A 21,378-nucleotide genomic window follows, 5' to 3' on the forward strand; every position below is an offset into this window, starting at 1 on the left:
GTGCCAGTTATTGGGCTGTGAATGTGGTCTTGGAAGCTGTTCCATGTCAGTGCATTTTGTTGTTGTGTCAGTTGGACAACTGTTTGGTTATTGATCAGTGTTTAGAGTAGAGCCTTAAAGTAATCATGTGCGCAATTTTTGTTTATTTTTATGGACAGGATTTTAAGATATGACCTTCTGAAAAATTATAAGTTTCTTTTTGAGGTCAGTTTAGTTTCATCTGGTATTGTTGGCTTTTAATTTAGTGAGCTCTGAATGTCAGAAAATTCCGCACCAAATTCAACTGGTAGCTATTGCAGTGCATATAGATTCAATGCCAAAGAACAATATTGTGTTCCAACGCCTCAATTTTTAAATATTATCAACTTTACAGGTTTTAGATGTAAAATGCATTTTGTTTTGATCAGTAATGTATTCAATATAATAAATATATCAAACATCCACTAGTTCTGAATTAACAGCGATCGGATTTCTTTATATACCTCTATTTTGTTCTCTTTCTTCTTATTATATCCCACTGTCTTTGCAAATCAGCTTTTACTGAAAAACTTACTTTCCTACTAAAAATTTAACAAAAAATATCCACCCTTTCTGGGTTCTAGCACCTCTTTGGCCTTTATCAAAGACACACTAATATAAAATACATTTATGAAGATTTATGAAGATTTATGGATTTGTCCTAAATCTGAGAAAAGATGGTCCTTGTTTTTTTAAGTGACAATCTATTTGGCGTCTGCTCAAGTGTAATATCTACGCACCTGTCACAATAAATGTATCAATTGGGTAAAATTACTTTCATTTAATTGGAAATTAAATCACATTAATTGATTATTTTGATAAGAATTGACACAGTAAAGGAAGTGCAAATATTCTGCAAAATCCAAAATCATGTAAGTTAAAGAACAGTCCGTGATGCCGTAATTTTTCGCCAAAGCAGACGACCTCGAGGTATGTGCATGTTTTATCATCTCCCATTTTCCCGCTACTGGATTTTGTATTTATGACGTAAGTAACGTGTTTTCATGTTTGCAGAAGAAGGCATCAAGTGGCTTATATTTTGCACTTTTCTCTTACTAACCGCCATGTAGCTGCATCACTGGAGCATCATATAGCTGATATTAGCGTAAATATAGATAACTAAATTGTATTTAGTATTATAGGTTGTGATCAATAGTTTGCTGAGGACAGCGCCAGAGTAAGTAAGAAAAACACATGCTAAAAACAGATACTTAAAAAGGTCATCCTAAATAACATTAATTTTTGACCCGCCCGTGGGAAGATCATCAAATTATTTGAAATGTTAATCCGATTAGGTGTCACAGAGCCGACATCATATTAACAATTTACATAGTAGGCGAGTATCAATAAGTGGCTACAACAAAGTCATGAGTTTAATATGTATGTTTCACTCGCACCTGTAAGATTAGTGTCTTTGAAAAGAGCTGTATCGTATTTAATATATGATTGCAAAACATACACAGCTAGCTGATAATTGCAGTCTGCTTATAGTGCAACCTAATACATTCGAAAATTAGTGTAGACCCATTATTTAACAAAGAAATGTTACCATTAAAGAAATAAAAACAAACAAACAAAACAAACGAGAAACACAATGTTCTAGAATTAATCATATTTTGAGATCAAGTCACGTTTATATATTTTTCGGAATTGTTTCACTGAATTGGCTGTTTTTATTGAGTTTGGCAATGAATTCCATAATATTGGACCAGCAGTACGAATGGCATGGTCAGGAAATTGTTTTATTTACACCCGGTAATTCATTATTACTGTACTTGTACAGTGCATATAGATTCAAAGCCAAAGAACAATATCGTGCTCCAACGCCTCAATTTTTAAATATTATCAACTTTGCAGGTTTTAGACATAAATACATTTTGTTTTGATCAGTAATGTTATCAATATGATAACTATTTCAAACATCCACTTACTAATCCGTTCTGAATTAACAGCGATCGGATTTCTTTATATACCTCCATTTTGTTTTCCTACTTCTTCTTATTACTGTCTTTGCAAATCAGCTATTACTGAAAAACTTACTTTCCTACTAAAAATCAAAAAAATTAATATCCACCCTTTCTGGGTTCTAGCACCTCTCTCTTTGGCCTTTATCAAAGACACACTAATGCATTTATGAAGATTTATGGATTTGTTCAAAATCTGGGAAAAGATGGTCCTTGTTTATTTAAGTGACAATCTCTTTGGCGTCTGCTCAAGTGTAATATCTACGCACCTGTCACAATAAATGTATCAATATTGGGTAAAATTACTTTCATTTAATTGGAAATTAAATCACATTAATTGATTATTTTGATAAAGAATTGACACAGTAAAGGAAGTCTGGTTATATTTGCTGCGTTCCATTCTATTATTGAGAAATATTTTGTGAGATGAAAAGTTGATTTGTAAATCAAGAACAACGAACACATTTCCTCTTTTATGTTTAAAATATCCAATTGTTATTGTAATAGTTTTCAGTCATTCTTCATTTTACGCAAACGTTAAGGAATAACAACCTTTTAAAACTGTTACGATTTGGTAGTTCACAGCATCTTGCTTTGGCAAAATTGCATTGATCATTTCATAGCGAGTGCGTAGAAGAATTCAAATATCACAGATATACTTTTGTAGGTCCTGTGGTTCTTGAGTTATGTTGTAGAGAGGGCTGAAACAACAATGCTTTAGTAAAACGTACATAACTCATTAACAACAAGTTTTCAAAGTATATGATTTGTAGATAATGAAAATCGATTTTTTTTTTGCTGCGACTAACAATACCTTGTCTACCCTTAAAAAGTAATGTTCGTATTTCATCTCGGATCAAAATGTGTATGAAAATGGTTTGAAATAACAGCCAAACAGTGTGTCTGGTAAACTAATGTCTATTTCATTTCAAGCGAGGGCACATGAAATGTAACTATTTCAGATTTCGGTCAAACACGAAAACATTTGTACTGGTACTAAATTGATTTTGAGAACAATTGTATTTGATATACTGGATCTAATCTGGTTGATTGGCAAGTGCCATATTTGGGTTTAATACACACCTATGACGTCGCGCTATTGTTTTACCGCTCCATTATTTTCCACGAATGGAGCGATGATCACAATAACACGCCATTCGTAAATGCCTTTTCTTTTCTCTGAAAAGCAAATACTTTTCAGGGAAAAGTATTGGCATTTACGAATGTAGTGTTAATATCAATTGCACTTTTGAAAAGCAAGTATTTGCGAAAAGTGCGGTATTGTTATCATCACTTCATTCATGCAAAACAATGATACGAAAAACAAGAAGAAAATGATTTTCATTAATACAATAAATTGAGGAAGCGGATAGCAACATTTGCACAGTATTGTCATGGGACCTGAGAGCACATCAGACATATCGAATTGCATGCTGAATACGAGGATTGTCCCTATATCTAATAATAATAATAATTTTGATTTTGTGAAATTCGCGATATAATACAAATTATTAAAATTTCATATTTTTATATTTTTCCAAATTTAACAGTCCTCGAAGTAAACTTTATAAATCTAATGATATGTAATTAAACTATAGGCCTATGTAGCTGGGATGAAAAGCCGACTCAATTGAAAATTTGACCTTTCATATAGAACTTAAACATTTGTTACCAAAAAGACCTACATTTTTTAGTGTTTTGAGGAAAAAATCTATATCTTTAATAATGAAGGTCACAATTTCCATATGATTGACGGCTGTTCAACCCAACTTCCTACTATTTACTGCATATCGTTAGATTTATACAATTTACTTTGAGGACTGTTAAATTTCAAAAATATCAATTTTTAATAATTTGCCTTAAAATGTGTATTGTATCGCGAATTTAATAAAAATCTAAATTATTTGATATCAGAAGGATGTGTCTGATTTGCTCTTAGGTGCCACAAACAAAATACGTAAAAACGTCGCTATCCGAGCCCTTACAATGCAATCTGTGAAAAGTAAGTCAAGATCAAAACGGGCAGGTTAAATTGTTGGCTAAGTACGTTGTACTTATTATGCAAGATGTGTTTTACCCTCACTTAGGCTTTACTTCGTAGGCCTTTACTTTTATTTATTTGGACCTTTCTTTCTACGCTTACTGTTTTTTATAACATTTTTTTTCCTTCTTTATATTTTTATACGTTTTCAGTGGCTTAGGCCCTACATATAATTTGTCATATTTTGGGCAACATTGCTACATATACATAATACACATTCTGTATCAATGTATTTAGGCCTATGAATCTGTTTATTTTCAAATCGTTCTCTTCGGGCATGTTTAATAATGATAAAAGCCACAGTAGGTCTATTTTCTGTATAATTTTTATTTGTCATTAGTATATCTGATGTTTCATCTGATGGTATTTTGGCATGCTTGAATATTTACTTACATCGATCAGTAGGCCTATCCGATACCGTAAAACGGGTAACTTTGGGCACTTTTCAGAGTTTTTAAACCACTGCTTCCAAACAAAACCAAATATATTTCTAATTATCTCTTTTTTTATGACGTTAGGGTTCCTTCTACACCTTGAAGTTGAAAAAGATTTTTGAATAATTTTGAAAGGGTGCCCTAGGGGTTGAAAATAGCCTGACCAAAGTTACCCCGCATTGGGGGCAACTTTGGTCAGAGTATTACATTTCATGAAGAAAAGAAAATGAAAAAAATTGATCTTCGCTGTATATGGGCAAGGTTTTGTTTTTTGTGACATTTGTCCCCATGCAAAATTAAGCAAGCACGCATCCTTGCTCACAAATATCGATTTTTATTTTGTCTGAAAAAATGTAAAAAATGCTCATTTTTGGTCAAAAATGCCAATATTTACGTAACTTTCAAAGAAATTGGACATGAGCGACTTCTTCCAAATATATTTCTTAACAAATTGAGACCAAATATGACTAAAAACAATATTGCTGTACGGAAATATGACCATTTAAAAATATATTTGAACGACCAAAGTTACCCCGCTTACCGAAGTTACCCCATTTTACGGTAATTAAATATTACAATGTTAGGGACGCTCCATTTGATTTCGGAAGGGGACTGGAAGTTGAGGTGGCTTTTATTTCGCGTCGAAGGCGGCGAAGTTTGTTTTGTTTTTTTCCGACAAAGTTCAAGGACAATAATAGGCCTAGGTAAAATGTGTTGTAGTACATTTAAAATTTTCGTACCTTTTCGTACCTGATTTTGGTCCTTCTGCTGCGAATCAACGATATATATCCTCGGAATGATTCCATCACAAAATTATCCAAGATAAACAATAGTGTCCATAATTGCATGGTTGTTCCAAAATCGTAAACTCGATTCACAGAGAAGAGTATCATTGCTCAGGTATAGCGATAGGTGTAGTTTTCTTGAGGTTGACAACTGTAATGACCATTTCATATGAGCCTATACATGCTATATGACCTTTTTGCCAATTTTCCTTATTATGCAAAATAGAGACCTAAACGCAACTACTTCAACAGTTAATACATTAGAAGTGGGCATAAAGAACTATTGATGGTCTAATCACTTTAACGATTTTACGAATCTACGTTTATTCAATTTGTGTAACAAACATTTTAAATCTTTATAATTCAAGAAGGTGGTTACGGATGATTTGAACTAAACACCTGGATCGTGATATGATGGGTATTTCTATAGAAATTTTACATAAAGCTGAGTCGGACTATTTTTGCACTCGCACCTAAAATTTAGTACGATCATTATATTAGTGTATTGTCCGGCATCAATGAGTAATTGATCAATTTGTAAAGAGCAACCTATTTCAATAACACTCCATTCGTGAAAAATAATGGAGCGGTAAAACAATAGCGCGACGTCATAGGTGTGTATTAAGTCGGTTAATGGCCGCGGATTAGAACGTGAGTGGGTAAGAATGGCTTCGCCGCCCGCGGCTCAGCCATTCTTACCCACTCACGTTCTAATCCTTGGCCATTATCCTAAACATAAGTGCAGTCCACCATTCAATGTGGAGGATAAACTAGACTTTATCGATTGATTTTGCTGGAGTAATTTCCTGTTAACCAGGTTTAAGTACTTCAAAGGTCGAATCATATTTGCTGCGCAGTATAACTGCACTACGAGCAATGCAACTGTTTTCATTTTGTTTTACAATTTGAGACCAGTTGGATTAAAATTGGACCTTTATCTAATTGTGGAACGCCTGTGGAACTCAAAATTTGACCTTTGACCTTTTTGCCTATATCTCAAAAACTGTATGCTGGAGACAGGTCAAACGCTGGGCCAAACGTACCATTTCTGAGTTCTTATGATGAGAGCAATACATTAGTATGGTAAACAAAATTTTAAATTTCACCCAACCGGTCATTTTGGATTTATGCAAATTCGGCACTATTCCACTTCTTGGATTTCGGGGACTTTTGATGTGTTATTTTAATATGCTTTTCTGAAATGAAATGGGTTATGTTGCAATTCGTGGTGGTTGTGTTGACTCCTTATTTTCTTAATTTGACTGATACGTTCCCGCATTCAAGCGTCAGTATCGCTACAATCCTTTCTAGCTTTGAAAAGCTTTAGACAATTGTATGGAATAAATTTTGTATTAAACATACATAACAAAACGTTCCATGCCTATTTCTTTGAAAAGAAAAGAAAGTTTAAGTGAATGACCGATCGGTATTGACTTGATCAAACACATTATATTGAAGAGGGTCAGGAAAATTAAGTCAAGTACATAGTAATTTTATTTTACAGCTAAATTTTGCATTAAGAGCAGGTGAGTTGTTCTTGATTTAGTCATTGACAGTTAAGCCTCAGTTCTAACTATAGTGATCTGCAATTCAGGTCGAAGTTATTACTATGAATACTACAATGTTACGAAATTCAACCGATGAACATTATAATGAGCCATGGGCTTGGACCTTTACATGAACTAGACACAGAAGCCTCGTTATTTCCCATTAAATCAGTTTTGACCCAAATAGATAAATCACTGATAAATCCCTAATTCAAACATTTTGTGCTATCTAACGAGGCACGCACGCGTGATTAGTCGAGAGCCTGATAAAACAATGTTAATCTCCGGCTGCTTAACGTGACGTTTTCAGCATAGAAAAACACAAGAAAATCACGTGTTTAAAATCTTACATCAAGTTATTGTTTGTTATTTGAAGCTGAACTATAAACATTACCGCTTTATTCAGCAATTTTATTGCTGATATCAACTTTGTAACATAGTGGTGCATCAGAAGGTAACACCCAATGCTTTCATTATATTCATTAACTCAAAGTGTTTATGTTAAAATCAACGCAATACAACATAGATTTACACAATAATTCTTGACATGCTTGACAGCATTTTCAAAATACAATGTCAAGGTGACATGTATTTTCTCCAGTCGATCAGGGTCTTTTTGGCAGAATCGTTGTTGACCAAAATAAGTTGTTGTTACTTTGTTCCCAGGGTTTTTACATTACCCCAGAAAAATCTTTGAGACGCTAAGGTATACGAGTAGACACATGTCGACCTTATGGATTGCTAGGTCGACAATAATGTGTTTACCTTCGCATGTTGCACCTCAATATCAGCTCACTGAGGGATATTTAGTGAAATATATTCATGCAAGATTTGACAACAGTAATTAGATTTTAACATCCTATATCTATGGCTTTGAAACAGACGTTGTTATTCTGTACATGCAGAACCCTGTGTATTTGTCTTTTGTCAGAATAGAACAGAAGAACCGAGTCGGATCTAATGTGCAATATTTTCGAAAAGGCACTGATGTAGCTACACGTAAGTATCCTAACCAGGAAGAATATCTTTGACGTCTCCTCAAACATTTTGCCCAAATTAGGTTTCATTAAGATTTAAAGGGGAGTTGTGCATTCGGACACAAATAAAACGTCTGTGTAACTTGGGTGGATTACAGTAGCGGTTTAGTCGTCGGGTGGTGGGTGTCATCATACTGTCCCCAGACATTGCCGTTTTTACCGGACCGAATTTTGTTGTCTGAATTGCAGGTGGTGGCCGCTGAATGTGTCAGTAAACACAATCGAGGTGAAATGGGGACGGCAAAGAATAAAGTGTTCTTAAAATAACCAAAATTAGACACAAATTGGGGGAGAACACTTTGGCTTTGCCCTCTCACATTAAAATCCTGGCTACGCTACTGGTTCTCAATGTGAACTACCGGGAACCAGTTCCTGTTGCCGTAACTTCATCATCTGTAATTTGTACTGAGAACCTGAATCGTAACGGGAAGGGTGACCCCTACGACCACCCAAATGGGGTTTCAAATAAAGTGTCAATTGCAGGTGTTTATAGAGAGGATTTCGATTTTGTTCCTTCAACCAATTTGTTTCCACCTGCTTTGTTTTGAGAGATGACCTGGTTAAATACCACCATGTCCAACGTTGACGGTCCTATATTACGCTTAACGTTTATTTTGATAAAACGTCTGAAAGCGTTTATCGAGAGACTACTTCATGTGCCAATATTTCTCTTAGAGAGGTCGCGATATTTGGACTCCATTAAAAAGAAAACAATTTAATGGTGGTTGCTCATAAAGACAACTGGAACGCATTTAGGCCTATATTTCAAGCTCGCTACTTCGGACTCCTGTTGCGTTTTATCATAATAAGTTTGTAAAATACAAATCAGTGTCTTAAACAAGCAAGATCTGACACATGATATAAAATTATGCAATAAACAACGTTTTTGTTTTTCTTTTGACTTTCGAAATCGCGATCAGTTTGCGCGATCAGTTTGCAAGAACACATGGAAGTTCTGAAATCGACCAAGTAATAATGACACACGCACAATTCTAAAACATCATCTTTTGCACAGAGTTAAATGGGATTTGAAAGGTAAAGTGGCGGTTGAAACACTAGTGATAACACTTTCGCAGTGCATGATGGGGCTTCCTTAAATCATCCTCTGGAAGTTAAATTTGCGCTAATCATTATACTTCATTGAGGTGGGAAGTTTGTCAATCTTTGATTTAACATCCATCAAGTCGCCAATGATCTACCGTAGTTTATTAAGGCTAGTTTACAGATGAAAAAAGTACTCTTTAAAATAGTTGAAATAGTGATTTAAAGATAGATTGGCAAATTCACATCTTGATGCTTAGCAGCTATTGAAATGTCATCTTGAGGGCAATGTCCATCTGTGAGAACAGTAAGTGACAATACCTACATTTTTTATGAGCAAATTTCTTATAAGTGCATTCGTTTTGTCATGTATTCTAGCAGATTTGATCATGGTATTCATTATTTAGCTTTGTGGGAAGGAGTGCCCTTTAAATTTAGATAAAAACGAAGGGTTTATCTTCCGGCATCATCCGGAATAATAAAAAAAACCTCTCGTGTTTACGCTAAATGTACTCAAGCTTTAGAGCCCTTGCGCTCATTTTAGTGATAAAATTGTCACCCCAACACCTTACCCGTATGCCGTTTCCCAATTTTGCAAGGGCGCGCTCACATTATGACATCATAGCGACATGGGATATGTTTGTACTTATCTTGATATCATTTGATAGAAGAGACCCCTAGCCATACATAAGTACCAAATATAATGGTATATGACGTTTATGATAGTAAAGTGAGGGGGTTGCAACAACCCCTATCCTTCGTAGTCCGTGTTAGAAAATATGGCGAATAGGACGAGGGTTAAGACACACAGCGCGTCAATGAAACGAGTTACATAAATAATATTAAAATATAATAGCACAACACAACACTACAAACAAATTGTTCACTAACCCGACATGACGCGACCCTTAAATTCTATAAAGTTATGCACATAAATTTGTTATGTAAGAATAAAATATCATAGACACCCATAAAATGTGGTTCTAAAGGATTTTTATAAGGTAGTTGAGGCTGATAAATCTAAAATTTGTATAGATTAGTAATATATTTGATGAATAAACAATTGGTGTTCGAGGGCGCATTGTCATTGTTCAGTGCGTTATCACATATATACAAGAAACGTCTCAAGCGCAACCTATGTTGAGTTTTTGGTCATTTGGCATCTAAATCATCTAAAATGGCCTCAAAAAGAAACTTATAATTTTTCACAAGGTCATATCTTACAATCCTGTCCATAAAAATGAACAAATATTACACACAGGATTACTTCACTACTCTACTCTAAACACATGTCAGTAACCAAGCAGTTATCCAACTGACACAACAGTAAAATGCACTGACACGGAACAGCTTCCGGGACCACATTCACAGGTGAATAATTGGAACCCAGCAAAAGAAATCTGTGAGAATGAGTACAACATCCTTACACAAGTGATTTTTTCAAAAGAGTAAGTGGAATAGTGCTGCTTCTGCTTTTCACACACTTTCTTCAAGAAACAGGTCTTGTTCAACACTATTCCATTTACTCACAGATTTCGTATGTTGGGTGCCAGTTATTGGGCTGTGAATGTGGTCTAGGAAGCTGTTCCATGTCAGTGCATTTTGCTGTTGTGTTAGTTGGACAACTGTTTGGTTATTGATCAGTGTTTAGAGTAGAGCCTTAAAGTAATCATGTGCGCAATTTTTGTTTATTTTTATGGACAGGATTTTAAGATATGACCTTCTGAAAAATTATAAGTTTCTTTTTGAGGTCAGTTTAGTTTCATCTGGTATTGTTGGCTTTTAATTTAGTGAGCTCTGCATGTCAGAAAATTCCGCACCAAATTCAACTGGTAGCTATTGCAGTGCATATAGATTCAATGCCAAATAACAATATCGTGCTCCAATGCCTCAATTTTTAAATATTATCAACTTTACAGGTTTAAGATGTATATAAAATGCATTTTGTTTTGATCAGTAATATATTCAATATAATAAATATTTCAAACATCCACTCGTTCTGAATTAACAGCGATCGGATTTCTTTATATACCTCTATTTTGTTCTCTTTCTGCTTATTATATCCCACTGTCTTTGCAAATCAGCTTTTACTGAAAACTTACTTTCCTACTAAAAATTTAACACAAAATATCCACCCTTTCTGGGTTCTAGCACCTCTTTGGCCTTTATCAAAGACACACTAATATAAAATGCATTTATGAAGATTTATGGATTTGTCCTAAATCTGGGAAAAGATGGTCCTTGTTTTTTTAAGTGACAATCTATTTGGCGTCTGCTCAAGTGTAATATCTACGCACCTGTCACAATAAATGTATCAATTGGGTAAAATTACTTTCATTTAATTGGAAATTAAATCACATTAATTGATTATTTTGATAAAGAATTGACACAGTAAAGGAAGTGCAAATATTCTGCAAAATCCAAAATTATGTAAGTTAAAGAACAGTCCGTGATGCCGTAATTTTTCGCCAAAGCAGACGACCTCGAGGTATGTGCATGTTTTATCATCTCCCATTTTCCCGCTACTGGATTTTGCATTTATGACGTAAGTAACGTGTTTTCATGTTTGCAGAAGAAGGCATCAAGTGGCTTATATTTTGCACTTTTCTCTTACTAACCGCCATGTAGCTGCATCACTGGAGCATCATTTAGCTGATATTAGCGTAAATATAGATAATTAAATTGTATTTAGTATTATAGGTTGTGATCAATAGTTTGCTGAGGACAGCGCCAGAGTAAGTAAGAAAAACACATCCTAAAAACAGATACTTAAAAAAGTCATCCTAAATAACATACATTTTTGACCCGCCCGTGGGAAGATCATCAAATTATTTGAAATGTTAATCCGATTAGGTGTCACAGAGCCGACATCATATTAACGCTTTACATAGTAGGCGAGTATCAATAAGTGGCTACAACAAAGTCATGAGTTTAATATGTATGTTTCACTCGCACCTGTAAGATTAGTGTCTTTGAAAAGAGCTGTATCGTATTTAATATATGATTGCAAAACATACACAGCTGATAATTGCAGTCTGCTTATAGTGCAACCTAATACATTCGAAAATTAGTGTAGACCCATTATTTAACAAAGAAATGTTACCATTAAAGAAATAAAAACAAAGAAACAAAACAAACGAGAAACACAATGTTCTAGAATTAATCAGATTTTGAGATCAAGTCACGTTTATATATTTTTCGGAATTGTTTCACTGAATTGGCTGTTTTTATTGAGTTTGGCAATGAATTCCATAATATTGGACCAGCAGTACGAATGGCATGGTCAGTAAATTGTTTTATTTACACCCGGTAATTCATTATTACTGTACTTGTACAGTGCATATAGATTCAAAGCCAAAGAACAATATCGTGCTCCAACGCCTCCATTTTTAAATATTATCAACTTTGCAGGTTTTAGACATAAATACATTTTGTTTTGATCAGTAATGTTATCAATATGATAACTATTTCAAACATCCACTTACTAATCCGTTCTGAATTAACAGCGATCGGATTTCTTTATATACCTCCATTTTGTTTTCCTACTTCTTCTTATTACTGTCTTTGCAAATCAGCTATTACTGAAAAACTTACTTTCCTACTAAAAATCAAAAAATAAATATCCACCCTTTCTGGGTTCTAGCACCTCTTTGGCCTTTATCAAAGACACACTAATGCATTTATGAAGATTTATGGATTTGTTCAAAATCTGGGAAAAGATGGTCCTTGTTTTTTTAAGTGACAATCTCTTTGGCGTCTGCTCAAGTGTAATATCTACGCACCTGTCACAATAAATGTATCAATTGGGTAAAATTACTTTCATTTAATTGGAAATTAAATCACATTAATTGATTATTTTGATAACGAATTGACACAGTAAAGGAAGTCTGGTTATATTTGCTGCGTTCCATTCTATTATTGAGAACTATTTTGTGAGATGAAACTTTGATTTGTATTAATCAAGAGCAACGAACGAATTTCCTCTTTAATATTTCAAATATCTAATTGTGGTATCATGTTGTAATAGTTTTTAGTTATTCTTCATTTTACGAGCTTTTTCGCAAACGATAAAAAGTAATGTTCGCATTTAATTTCTGATCAAAATGTGTATGAAAATAGTTTGAAACAACAACCAAACCGTCTGTCTGCTAAACTAGTGTCAATTTTATTTCAAACCAGGGAACATCTAAAACTATTACAGATTTTGGTCAAACACGTAAACATTTGCACTGGGACTAAATTGATTTATGAGAACAATTGTATTTGATATGTAATGGAATAGATCTAATCTGGTTCTAAACTTCCAGTAACCACTTGTTGAATAGGCCTAAATATATAATAGAAATAAGAGAGCGGTTGTATAGATGGCACGAGAGCAAGATAGTGATCATCATGACTAGTAAATATTCACCACCATTCCACTGTAGTTCCATGTCGCAGCGGAAGGCTATCGACAAGGAGTGCGCTGGTTCGATCCCATACGAGTAGAATTTCTATATTATGGTTTCTTTTCCATTAAAATAGAGCAACCTCGCCCAAATTGTCAAAATTTAAAAATCAAGTCAAGTATGTGATTTTGGTCTCATATTGTAGCTAAAAAGCTATATTTTCTGAAAACGTACTTTTTTAGGAGGAAATGGTGTCCATTGTTAGAAAAACATCCTAATTTGCATAAATTTGCATATTCTTGACTGGTAAAAGCAGCAAAACTAAAAACACAGCAACTGCTCTGTACTGTAAAATTTTGGAAACAAATTATGCATGTGAATATAAAGTTTATAAGCAGCTCAAAATATAAACACCAGAAATTTTCAAATTTTATAACGTGTAGCTTCGTCAGCATTGTTTGAGTACCAATTTTACGATTAAAAGCATCATTCCGCAACGCAAAAGTATCATTTATTACCACTGCAATTTTAAAATAAGGTTGATTTTCATTGAAACTAGAATGCAAAGCAAATTTATTCATCCCTATCCAATGACCCAAAAAATACTTTTCAAAAAGTCTAATTTGCGGCGGTAACGACCAATTAAAGTTGCATCATTCCGCAACGTTGCGGAATGATGCATAATTCATAATGTGCCCGTTTGAAAAAAAAAATTCACAATTTTGGGTTAGAACTTTCTGAAATGCATTGCACAGAATTATCTTTACAGTAATTGATGTTTCAGCATTGCCTGAACCATTGTAAGTGACATAACTCCACAAAACCCCTGCATCATTCCGCAACGCCATAAGGATTCATGGATTGCAAGGATTTTTTCTTTAAATTTACGATAAAATAAAAACAGTGATGATTATTTCTTGATAGATGGTGATAGTTGTTATGTTACATCCTATGGCTAACACCCAGTGCTAAATTTCACTTCCAAGAATTTTAGACTAGCAAAATGTTGACATAATTTTAGTTTCAAAATGTGACCATGCAACACAAGTTATCTGATTTTAAAAAATCGGTGCTAACATAAGTAGCCAAGTATATAAAACACAATTTACTCAAATTTATTGATCTATTTATTTTTATTTTCAAACATGGACTGCTTTTCATTTTCTATGGGATTTTACACACAGCATCATTCCGCAACGCTCCTTGCATCATTCCGCAACGTGACCTAGTGTCGGACAATTTGGCATAAAGAGACGATGCCCAATTTTTTTTTAAATCGATACTGACAATTGTCAGTTTACATCCTAAGCTTTAGATTAAGTGGCAAATTTAATATCTCAGATTACTAAACTCACAGAGTTTGTCAAAAATGTTTTAGTGCAAAAAGTACTGGTCCCATGCGCATCATTCCGCAACGCGAACTTTGCATATGCAAATTAGGAAATTAGGGTGGTTTGGAAAAGTTTCTCCTACCTTAATCATTCACTAACCAAAAATACTTTAACATTATGCTATTCACCTTGTGCTGTTAATACATATTTGGCTGCTGCATCAAAAAGAAATTCGTACAAAGGCAGTTTGCATCATTCCGCACGTACATGTCCTTAGGGACTGTGCAATAAATATGAGCTCTGAGGGAGGGTAATATTTGGGGGGGGGAAATTTTGTCAAGTTTTCTTTGCGATTAACATAGGTACTTAACATGTCCTTAGAGACTGTGCAATATTTATGAGCTCTTTTGACATGTCGAAAGGGGAGTAAGTGATTTTGGCCCGGATTTTGGTACATATTTATGGGGCATCTTTTAAATAAAACGCTCTAAAAATGCTTAGGATAACAGTACGGAAACGTTAAAATATGCCAAATTTCCTGCTCGCCACGGCCGCTTCATAATCTACACCAGTTAAGGTTTACAAGTTTTGTTCTTTGAAACTTGGCATGGGAGGGGGGAGTTTTGGCAGACCAATAGGGGAAGAAATTTTGTCAGGCCACGAGGGGAGAAGCAATTTTTGGCAGGATGTTTGGAATTTTTCCCCACCCGAGAGCTAATAATGTATTGAACAGTACCTTATGACTGTCAAACAGCAAACAATTTATATACGACTGATTTGATTTAAGATGAAAATTTTGTTTAAGCTATGGACTGTGGATGTTAATATAAAGATGATTATCCGTGACTGAGTCTAATTTGCATGGAAAATATAATAATGATTTTGGTATGATGTAGTATCTACATTATGCAACAGCTTAGATATTCAGCTTTCTAACACGCTTTGTTTTATCAACTTTTAATCATAATGATAATAATCAATATTTTTCGACATTGTCATACCCCAGGTCGTCTACCCAGCTTGTCAAAGATGAATTTTCAGGGGAAAATGTAATTTCCTAAGACTTAAAATTGTGATGAACTGTTCTATGTTTATACAGAAAAGACCATGGGAATAAGTCAAAACAACTTGTGATTATTTTTTATCAACAACGGCTCTCCCAAAAGACCTTGACTTTGGAAATAACACAATCGTTACCTTGACATTTTACAAGGAAATATTGCCAAGAATTATTTTGTACATATTTCATATTGCTTTGATTTTTACAGACACACTTGAGGGCTGTGCAATAATTATGAGGGAAGGGTAAAATTGGGGGGGGATTAAAATTTTGGCAAGCCAAAGGGGGGGAAGCAATTTTGGCCAGCCGAGAGGGGGGGGGCAAGTTATTTTTGGCACACATACATGCGGCTCCTTTTAAATTGAACGCTCTAAAAGGGCTTAGGAAAGCAGTTTGGGATCAAAAAATATTGGCATGTGTAAAGCGATTTTTGGCAGGCCTAGAACTAAGGGGGCAAGTGATTTTTGGCGGGCCGTTCGGAAATTTTACCCGGGGGGAGGGGACTCAAAATTTTAATTGTACAGTCCCTGATGAGTTATTGATCATTGATGATGTTCTAAAATGTACATAATTCCCGTTTGAAGTTAAACTTACCATGATAAAAATATTTATTTTATGGATCATTAGTCTTTGATTATAATTGGTTAATTGTGAGTCTTTTCCTGTTCATGTGAGGAAAAATTGTAATGATTCTCGAATAAAGATTTGTTCCTACCTTGGAGAACGTATTGTCATGATTGCCGCAAACTGACGAATACCGGATGACTATAAATCGCCCCTATATAGCCTAACGCGATTCGCCGAGCGCAAAAAGCGAACACGGTAAAGTTACCTGGCATTTCGTCAGTAATGTTATCACCCTAATTAAACCATATTTTGTACTTTGTTCTCAAAATTACAAAAAATGACTTGAGCAATTAGCGTATCAGGCTGATGATTTTTAATTTTTAATTTTGTTTGCTCTCTAAATTCCAGGGACTTATTAGAAGGACAAAACCTTGAAAAGACTTAAAATTCAAATCTAATGGATTTAAATTTTACTCTAATAAAGATTTGAATTTTAAGTCTCTGAAAGGTTTTGTCATTCTAACAAGTCTCTTAGACTTATTTTTAAATCTTAGGAATTTAGAGAGTGTGCTGTGATATTATATACGACAGAATAAAGCGAAAAAGAAATTCATTATTGAACTAAATTCCATCACTTGACAATGATCAACGACAACCGAATAATCGAGATGAATAACTTAACTACTATTCGCCCAAACTCTCTAAATACATTTATCAGTAATCGAGATATAAAACTCATCAGACCTACTTTAAATCGGTTTAGACTACTTAAAAGTTGGTTAACTGTTTAAATCATTCTGTCCTTTTTATCGAAGATAATTTCCCACAATTGTTATACTGGTGCAGCTATTTAGTGCTATAGATAAATTCCAGAGACACATTCAGAAGTTACATGTTAGAATAGTTCAGACTTCAGACTATAATAAAATATGCACTTTCATGTTGTATTCAAGTAGCTAGGGAGTATAAAATCAGTATATTTCTGTTGAAAAACATACATTTTCTTTTATGAGTAAATTTACATTAACCACCTGCATTTTTGAATCAACTACTTTTAACCCAGAAATGAGCAGGATTTTAAATTGAATGGGTTCAATTTCCGAGCAACATACGTCCTTCATGAAAAACAAAACTTTCCCGGATGCCGATGGCATATACACAGCTGCAGTAACCTACTTATACTTGAGGTGTAATATAATGTGCAATAGTACAGCAACCTTGATGGAATGTTCCATAAAACTAGGACTATTATGATAGTTTAGGGCAATTAAGATACTAATTAACTCCCCTTGAACAAAGGTTTATTAAACTTATTCTCCCCGGGCACCTACATGAGTTTTTGTATAAAAATTTAACAAGCATTACTTTTATGAATTAAAGACTTCTCCAATGATCTCCTTGCAATTTTGCATTGCTGTTGTTCTTATATTTACGGAGTCAGCAAGAACATTATTCTTGCGCAGCAAGCTTTTAAGCTTTGCTGTTTAAAAACAGCAATGCTATATATGATTTTAGATTAATGTTGTTACCTTTTCTGATTAACCCTTGTCCTACAAAGGAGGTTGTATCCCTAATCAAGGCTATTCATACGGCATACTTAAAATGTTAGTATATAAACTCAATGACTTAAAGCCATAATGTTTTGATTTGCATAAAGAATAGATTCCTATTTAAATGTTTAATAGTTTCACTGATGACATTGTCTCCTTTTATTTTGGAGCCGAACAAATGAGGTAAAACTAAAAAAAAAATCATTCCAGTGTCTACAATCAGGCAATCAATAATTGTATGTAATTGTGTGTATTTTTCCTTGGGAACTATCGCTCCCTCGGAAAAATACCTCGGCCCAAAACAAAACCCTCCGATTTCACACAATGACCTCAAAATAGATGGTGCGCAGTTATTACTTTCTAATCGAAGTAGCATCGACGGTCGATCCAAAGCCTATAACTACATTCATTTTATGAAATCGCGATGCACACGTGGCTGTGCATATGGCACATGGTCAACATGTATGAAATGTGTAGTTTCTAAACATAGTATGTAGGTTACAAAAACAAGGTTTTTAATAGCTTAACTTTCCTGCTTTCTGATTGGCTGATCCAAATAAAACATTAATGCAATTTGCATAATGTTTGATTATTAAAAGTTTAACGTAAAGGCACACAAAGATACTATACTATAATGCCGCCAGCCTTGTCTTTTTGACAGAGCATTATGCATTTAATTATCCTGGTCCCCGTTTAGTAATAATGGAATGGTAAACACCCGAGGAAAGAAGTACTCCCGAGGACAGAATTACCAGCATCCAATTCCAACGATAATCAGCTAATTATGATTCTACTTATATTGGGTGCTTCTGATCCGAGTTGTGCGTTTCGAATTGCACAAAGTAATAGCGAGAATTACGAACTAGTAAAGTAAGGCCTCTTCATTTTCCATAAGTATCCCACACGCAAAAGCTGGCGGCATTGTAGTATAGTATCTTTGTGTGCCTTTACGGTAAACTTTTAGCACTGTCCAATACGTGATTTCCGTGTATTATAATGAATAAGGTTTTCATTAAATATTCGCACTTCAAATATAATTCTTGTGCAATGGAATGTGTGCCACCTATATATACGATATGATGTCAAGACTAGCGTGCATTTGAAAATAAAAATCAGTTAATTTCAAGAGCACATTAATTCATAATCCGACTATTTGAAGCATTGCTATAACAAGGGCGTGACTTTTGCACACCTTTGGGTATGAAATCCGTCGTTGATACTACAAGTGTCATATACATATGAAGGAGAAACGTGCTTTCTAAAAGGTCGTAAAAATATAACACAAAACGCAACCAGGATATGGTCATTGGATCAGGCTTGCTATGAAAAACTCAGCCTCAAGTAATTTCTGACAACAAATATAAATTTAATATTTTTATCAGTTATAGTGGATATTACGTGTTACATTCATCCCTGGCGTATGAAATAAACTGAAACTAAAAACTAATTCTTACAGACTATTTGGTTTTAACTTTTATTTTACAAGGATTATATGTTAGTTAGCCAAAAAAAAACTACAATTGCCTCTAGTATTTTGGTTGTCCTAAACTAAACGACTTGTCGTCGGAACAATTAAGAATATTATAAAGAGATATCATCTTCAGTCCCTGATCATGTATATATATGTCACTCATGACATCAGACTTCTTCTGATGAGGACCTTACTTGCAATTGAGTTCTTTTACAAACAAATCTGTAATTTATCTATTCTAACTGTTGGTTCATATTACCTTTTTCGTTCATACCTACTGGCTATTTGCTTCAAAACAAAATCAATATTTCAGACAATCTGTTGAAGAACAGAATGAGCTGGTCATGACATCTTAAGCTATTGGGTGTAATATTCACAATCCATTTAAAACAGTAATATCAACCGCTATAAAGTTACATATTCGTTATCATACTATTATTATAAATATATATCTCGCCATTGTTCTCAGCATCCCATCTGTGCACATGTTCCAGGTGTAAATATGCGTAACCAGGGCGTAACACAGGTGCTGTATACTCTGTTGCTCTATCATTTATTTCAACACTTTCGTCACACAAACTACCAAATCATAAATATTGCATATCAACTGCTCAGTGCCAGAAGTGGGTCCCGGGAAGCGGGTAAGTGCAATAGATGCCCTAAGAACATTTGACAATTTACATGCAGTATATTGTACTCATCTACACGTGGCAGCTACACATAGCAGCTATTGCACTTATCCACTTCTGGCACTGAGCAGTCATATTCAATGCAGTATATGTAAATAGGTTACACGGTTGATACTACCTTTTGACTTGGGAGGTGTTTTTATCAGTTTACTCTTATTGTATAAAAGCAGTATTTACAAGTACATAACACAGCAGATACTGCCTTTTACTTGTTTACTCTTCCCAAAGGTTTTGGCATCTAAAGAAATCATATACTTTATTAATAACCCCAGTAACATTTTACGCCACGCTTGAGCATTCATAACATGAGACATGGTGTGGGCAAAACAGTAGCCTCACCATGGTGGTACACCACCCATACACCACTAGTACTGTTCATGTTCATAGACATTTTGCTATAATATCAACTTCGCTGCGGCAATAAAAACTCAAAACTTTAATTTTAATTTTGGTTGATATGCTTCAATGTAAGGTACATTACGCCATAAGAAACAATCAAACCACCTGCAGACATTATATGATCACCTACCTCTAAACAACATGACGGATGCTACATTTTTACTTGATAGGAAAGAGCTAGCTTGTATACAAGACGGAGACAAGATATTGGATTTGAATGTATGGGTTTCCAGCTATTGCCCTGTAGTGGGTTTCTTGGAAACGCTAGCATGTATATTGATTCTTAATAGCTAAAAGCTCTGCTACAATTAGATGAAACATCATATTTCACTGAAGTCATCAAGGTTAAGAGTCTGCTTTGCAATGACTTGATACGATTCTGTAATATTTTTTGTTCAAAGGTTTGGTCAAGTTTTACAAGTAACGCTTAAAAGGGCACAGGGAAAGGGCATTTCGTGATCCACGCCCTCATCCCCCACTTTTCTCCCAAAAAGTTGAGATTTTTATACCACTGGAAACCCCTGGCTTCATAATGTTTATGTACCAAATATTTCATGCAGATTAATTCGTTTAGCAAAAATATCGTCAAATTTGAATTTCGTTCTGGTATGTATACCAGAACGAAATTACAACAGTGGCCTATGGGGTATCTTCTGATTGCCTTTAACAGGACAATGCATCTACCTTCCAGTATAAGCTCATTATATGTACACAATGGAATGGAACACACTATAAGACGAAGCCGGTTATATATATATATATATATATATAAGCATATCCGTAATACTATTTTTAGTCAAATAAGTAAATGATTCTTGTAAATGGGACTAATTCCTTATGGAATTAGTGATATTTATACAGTGTGATAATCATGATTAATATAGTCTAGAGTGTTTTTATTTAATGATATTCATGTAATAAATTGATATCAAATGAGAGATTCTATATTTCTCATTAACATATTGAAATTATTATTGATATTATATATATTATAATATATATTGAATTGAGTTTCAATTCGGTGTATTTCCGAAGATATCATCAAAAAACTGTCGA

Source organism: Amphiura filiformis, chromosome 7 (genome assembly GCF_039555335.1).
Source record: "Amphiura filiformis chromosome 7, Afil_fr2py, whole genome shotgun sequence".
In the NCBI taxonomy this organism is placed as follows: domain Eukaryota; kingdom Metazoa; phylum Echinodermata; class Ophiuroidea; order Amphilepidida; family Amphiuridae; genus Amphiura; species Amphiura filiformis.